Here is a 6,643-nt window from a genome sequence, read left to right as displayed (position 1 = left end):
CGTGTCATGTTCAGTGTAAATCACTTGGTACGCAATACTTAGAAAGAAATCCTTGCTCGGTGCCAGAAAAGTTTTTGTTGCCTTTAATGTAATGCAATGTCAGGGGAGGGCTGGCAGCCTGGGGGGCAAGTCAAGTCAAGTGGCCCATTGTGCCACCGAATCAGCCCACCATACATGCCCATCTTCTCCTGAATGGGGACAGAGGTGACACTGGGGAGCTGAACTTGTGAACACAGACACAGAGATTTCTTTTTTTGTTTAATAATTTAAAAAAGCATTATGTTGTTTGTCCCCCATGGACACACTTACATACACACATACCCATTTTTTTAGTTTTTAACGAATACAAAAAAATATTATATAGTTTGTACAAAAATAAATTGGTTTACTAACTTGCCATTTTACATAATAATAATAAAAAAAGTATTAAAGTAGCGCTGGCCAGCAGCATCAGCACCCAGCGGCCGTTTAGATTAGATTTCGGGCGGCCTGGGGGGCAATTGCCCCCCAGGCTGCCCCTGTGCGATGTGAAACCGCACAAGGGTAATGGTGACCAGTCCTAATGTGTCAGAATTTCTAACATCTCGGATAAAGAACCAAGTAGTTATAACAAGTAAAGTAGGTTTATTCCCTACACAGTGGCTTGAAACTTTTCATCTCAATGCATTAACTATCCATTATAAGCCAGGTTTCTGCTGAGAGAATGGTTGAGTTGATCCTTCATAGTGCCTATTTAATGTGTGAGATTGTGTTTTAACTATGATACCTGAAGCAAAGTAATTTAACTATGCACTAAGCAGGGCCAATGCATCGTACCGTGTTAGACGGGAGAGAGTAGTAATGCCTTTATTGGCTAACTGAATTGTATTAGATTGTAAGCTTTTTGAGGCTTATAGTATTGAAGGCTTTCGATCCAATGCACTTTAATAAAATGTATCTTCCTTATTATGTTTGCAGTTCATTTAGCAGTAAATTACAGAGGACTTCATACCCTCCTTCCCCTGGGGTGGCTTTGAGGGCAGTGGTAGCGGTGAGTAGGGAGGGTATATCCCCAGACAGTCTTAAGTGTATGCAGAGTGGTTGTGGCTAATGGCTACCCGCAGAAAAAGGAAAATTACACCAGGCCCAGGGGAAGCAAGGCTTACCTTTTAGTTCCAAAAAAGTAAAACAGTGTGATGCACCGCCAAATTTGGCAGGGATGGGACACAATATGAAGTAACCTTATTGCACCACACTAAAAAGATCTTTCGTACTTACTATTAACACAAAATGATAGACATTACGGGTAAATTCTACTTTCTCTAATTTAGAGCAAAATGGCATTAATAAACTTACAAAACTAATTTGTCCAGACATTCCCTAGTTGCCACAAAGACTGTTTTTTAATTCATGAAAGCGAGATTCATGTATAGCAATCTGTGGTGCAAGCCGCTATATGTCATCAGATGCTGTATTCTATCATCTAGTATGCCTGTCACGGATATGTTTCACCAGCTAAACTGGCAGCATGTGTTACTGTATGGCATTAGAATGTGTCTGTATCCGGATGTAGTGTTAAGAGCGTGTATCGGTGTTAGCATCTACATGTTAGCATAAGGTGTTAATGTTTGTGTGCGTGACTGTAGGCAATTCTTTTTTCCCCCTTACAAAAGTATGTGCAGGTATAGATTCAATAAATAACACATGGAGATTCCGCATTGCAGGTATTAAGAAACAGAACAACACACAAACCAGCCCTGCGGCTTTAATGCAAACTCAGCATTAAAGGTATAGATCAAAATAATGCACGGAAACTGCAGGCATAGGTTACAGGTCGCACATGCCAAAGGGCATCCCTTGCAGCCAGATTGCACCCACAGGAAATAATCTCTTTCTCTTTACCTCACTCTTATCACTAGCCTTTCTGTTTATCTCTCCCCCTTTTCATTATCTCTCCTATTTTTCTTTATCGCTCCATTTTTCTCCCTACCGCTCCCCTTCACTTTGATCTTCCCCCTCTCTGCCCTTTACTTCCTCATGCTCTGTTTTCTCACTCTCTCACTCCTTTTTCATTATCTTTCCCTTCTGTCTCCCCCATATTTTTCTAGATATCTATATCTCTCTCCTTATTTGGGCCTGTGGTGGGAGTCTGTCCTCCTCCTGGAGGACCAGGACCGGTTGAGGAGCTCATAAGCCTCCCTCTAACCAGCCCAAAATAAAAGGAACCCCAAGATCTGTTCTTACAGACTTCTTGTTTCACTGGTCTCTCTTGATGCTGCCAGCGATTGATACTGAGCATCAAATACGATGTCATATATGATTCATCATCAATTACCGGCAACATCAGAAGGGAAATGCGAAGTCTGTGGGAGCAGACCTTATGCTCCCTTTATTTAGGGCCAGTAAGAGGGAGATCCATTACCTGCGAGGATATACTGCGCCTAGGCACCACGAACCCTAGGCATGCACCTGTTCTCATAAGGTGTGCTGATGGGAGTGGTATGCTGGCCCATGCACTAAGTATGTACGTACTGGGCCCCAAGATTTCTGATGGTGGCCCTGTTATGTCTTTAATAACGTAATAAGGCAATGACCATTTCAATAAGTAAAATGTAAGCATAAGTTATTGTCTGCTGTTACCAGGAAAAACAACTGTCAACTGTCTTTAGGTACCTGCCAGCCCCGCCCAGTTGATGACATCACGCTTGTACGGAAGCCACTGTCAGCCATCCAAGCATGCAGCAAACAACACTACAGGCCCGGACTGAGGGATTAATAAACATTGGGCTTCAGTCACATTACTGTCACCATTTTCAGGACTCTTGGAATAATTTCTTTCCAAAGCTTTCCTGGGTAGTACCTTTGGCTTTGGTAATACATCCCGAAGATACAATTTGACGGCAGACAAGAATCATTCGGACCATCGGATTAGTGAAAAAGTAAAATATACATCAAGCTGGTTAGTTACAGAGACAAAGGACAGGAAGTGTCTGCTCGCTGGATTTGGCCAGTTTATTGTGGAACAGAATTACACAGCGCCATTATCTTCCGTTCAACACTAGGGAATAGCTCCCTTCAAATGTAATGGAGAGCAGCAAAATCTCTGTCCAAGAGCGGTTCAGTCACAAACCTAATATTAATCCTACAAGCAATCTGGCGTTATTTGAAAATTGCGATCCACGAGCCGTGTCCAACGGCTCACTCACTCATGGGCTAAACTCACTCATGCCCTGAGAGCAGAGCTGTTACATACTTACCTCAAAAATACATTCTTCATAACACCTTCCAAAGTAAAATAATGTCACCTTACAATAACTAATTTGAGTTTGTGTTTTTAAATTCTAAATAGAACAAATTTCAATACATTAGGTGTAATAGTGATATTAGGCTATATATGTGATATAAAGCCACGTAATATGTACAACAAAAGGAAAAGGTACCTTCTTAACCTCCTGCTCCGAGGATCTGCATGACTATTCCTCAAAATTGTGTTATCTTTCTCCTGTTGATAGTTGTTGAAATGTTTTCCTTGGTTCAGTAAGAACAGGAGTGGTGGAAGGAGAAGGGAGAGGACTTCAAAATGTGTTCAAACAGCAGGGCAAACATTACCTGATCTAATTGCAGCTTCTATCAAAGTAACATTTAAGTAGCTGAATTTCATTGATGGCCAGGTAAAACAATGACAATTCACAACTACGCTAGCATTTAAAGAGATATTTCATATTTTTTATCATTACTGTATGTCTGTTTGTATTTAGAAGTTGTGATATCTTTTAGGGGGGCACCATGGAGGGTCATAATGTACTTTAGATAGTAGAAGAAACCACCTTATGCCTATGTTGATGAAACAGAAACTCCATATATCCAATTATGAAACTTATGAAAGCCACCACGGTTCCATAAAAGTACAAAAAAATGGTCAAAAACTGGATCATTCAGAAACCTGATCGAAACCAGAAGGAACCGTTCTACCCCAAGTACTCCACCAAAATAAATACACACACACAGAGCTCAATTTAAACATATTACCACACTTTTCATTTTAATACATGATAGAAAATAAAACAACCCCTCAATAATCAGAAAACATAAAATCTAAAAACGTTTCAAAATATTTTCATCTGTTAAATTAAAGTCAACTTCCATATAAAAAAGCTAAAATTCACAATTGTAAAAGTTTGTTTTGTTTTTTTCCTTTTTGTGATTTTTTACAAAAAAATATTAAAAGCTTAAATGGGGGGAAATATTTTACATGAAGAGGCAAAAGATTAATACAAAAAGTTTTTTGTTTTTTTTTTTGCAAAAGGTTTTGTTTCTCCTTAAGAGTATACAAGACACTTAGGACTATACAATATTTACAGAACACGAGCGGTTATATACTTGCATAATTGAGTGTATACGTTGACCTCAACTCCTGCCAGAGAGGTCTGAAACACATTGTAGAGAAGTGCTTCGTAACCATCATCAATGAGAAAGGAGATCGGTCTGTTGAGGACTCTTCGGCGGGTCTGTATCGAGCTAGGCATAGTGTGCAGTAACTGGGTCCAAAGCTACATTCTATGGTTTAGGCAGTAGTGTCTATGAAGTTTCATATGACCATTTACACGCCTGTTCTTAGTTTGTACAAGTAACATTGTTACAGGACTGGGTTGTTGGGTTCACCGTCCACTTGCTTCCACTAACATGCTTAAAATTATGCATGTGGAGCTTTTCATCAGAAAAATCCATGTGGAAGCACAATACGCATGCAAAGTCCCAAGCGTCAATCTAAGGATAGTTGTTGGGGTTTATTCACTAAAGCACTAGAGATGTGATTTCACTATGCATTATAAAGGGCCATCCACGGCAAATGTCTGAAGATCTAAGCTGGGCCTGCATAAAACATAGGTCAATCGGTGAAGGTGACTTTCAAGAAATGTCACTGGAAGGGCCACCCAAGCTGTTTTGGAGCAGTAGCTCACTAAGGCTATTATGATATTAAGACAAGTCATTAAAATGAAAATGCAAACTCTCCCGCCAGCTCCCTCTTCAGCGAATAATCTAAAACTGGCTAGCTATAGGGAAATACAGCGATGCTTGTATCGGGGTAGACAACACAACTTATATTGTTTTCAAATGACCTGGTGAAATTACCTCTGAATTATTGAGAGAGGCCATGCGTCTGTACAGATTTCTACATGCATCATTTCCTATTATATCGGGAGAAATAAATACACAGTATACTTCTATGGCTCTTTGTATTCCTGTAGGATAGAACTATAAAAAATGCATAAAAAGATCATTTTAAGCTCTGCCCAGAGGTATTGAGGTCAGACGTGACATTGTATGGGTCCTCTTGTGCAAATAAAAGAAAACTTAAGTTAAACAAAATAACTTAATAAGGACTTTAACTGTGAAGGGCCAATGTCTCTATAATCTGACGCAGTAGTACATAGCAGCGCATGTATCCGAGACTATGCGCTACAAAACCATGTACATGAAGCGCATGAATACATTACATATCAATATGTATTTGTCTCATTTCTGCATTTGTATATGTGGGTATATTTCAATAACACGGTCATACAGCAAATTGATGACCTTTGTAGTGTACGTATGTCATTTAGTCACTGCTGAGTACTTGACGATGGAGTTACAGAGAGATGGAAGCAGGTGTTGGCCATACAAGCTACACTCATCTTAAATAAGTGCAGGGGTTTGATCACAATCCATATGGTGGTTGTATGACTGTTCTAATAATCTCACTCAGTTACATGCTACTGAAAAAGACTGCGGCCTGTTTAATGTTGGCAGAGATAAACATGTTTCATGATGGTAAGAATCATGGGATTTGACATGAAGATGTTGATCACTGTACTGCACAAGGAGCAGGTCATGGTATCTACAAATCCATTGGGTTAGGACAGAAAGGACCACTAATCTGTACACATTTTCTACTGGAAACCTTCATGTTACTTAAACATTCAGCTTGATAAGAGTACGGTGATTTATATCACACACACTTATAGTAACATAGTAACATAGTAACATAGTTCATAAGGTTGAAAAAAGACCAAAGTCCATCAAGTTCAACCTTATGTGGATCCCCTGGAAATGTGTGACTATCACAGCTAACAGCGATACCCATCCTATCTATACCTAACAATACCATTCTGTGTGTGCTTTATGACAAGGACATCCCTTGGCTTTTAGTAGAGGGAACCCTAGCTGATGGCATAACGAGGTGCGTGACCGTCCATTTCAGCGACAATTACTAAAATAATCACTGCACAAATCCTCACTGCTAGAACTGGCTTTACTGGCGTGGTAGTAGTAGTTACCACTGAAAGCTAGAGCAGCGATTGGGGTACGCAAAAGATTCATTTCCAGAATTGGATTACAGCTATGCACATGAAGGCAGCTCATTGTTTAGAACATGCTACACTGCAATAAAATATTAGATATAAAGACAGCACACCTTTCTATCATCAAGATTACATTTTATATATTTAGGACGTCCTCTGGGCAAGAGAAATTGTATGGCTTCTAGTTCTAGTAAATTAGCATGAATGATAATAGTATACCATTCATACACGGATCCTGTTGTACGACCCTCTGGGTTATATTCACCCCCCCCCCAAGAAATTAGCCCAACAGCAGAGGTGACAGCGTGTCAGAAATGGGT

The sequence above is a fragment of the Spea bombifrons genome, chromosome 2 (genome assembly GCF_027358695.1).
Source record: "Spea bombifrons isolate aSpeBom1 chromosome 2, aSpeBom1.2.pri, whole genome shotgun sequence".
NCBI classification, from domain to species: Eukaryota; Metazoa; Chordata; class Amphibia; order Anura; family Pelobatidae; genus Spea; species Spea bombifrons.
Note: the sequence above shows the minus strand (reverse complement) of the source record.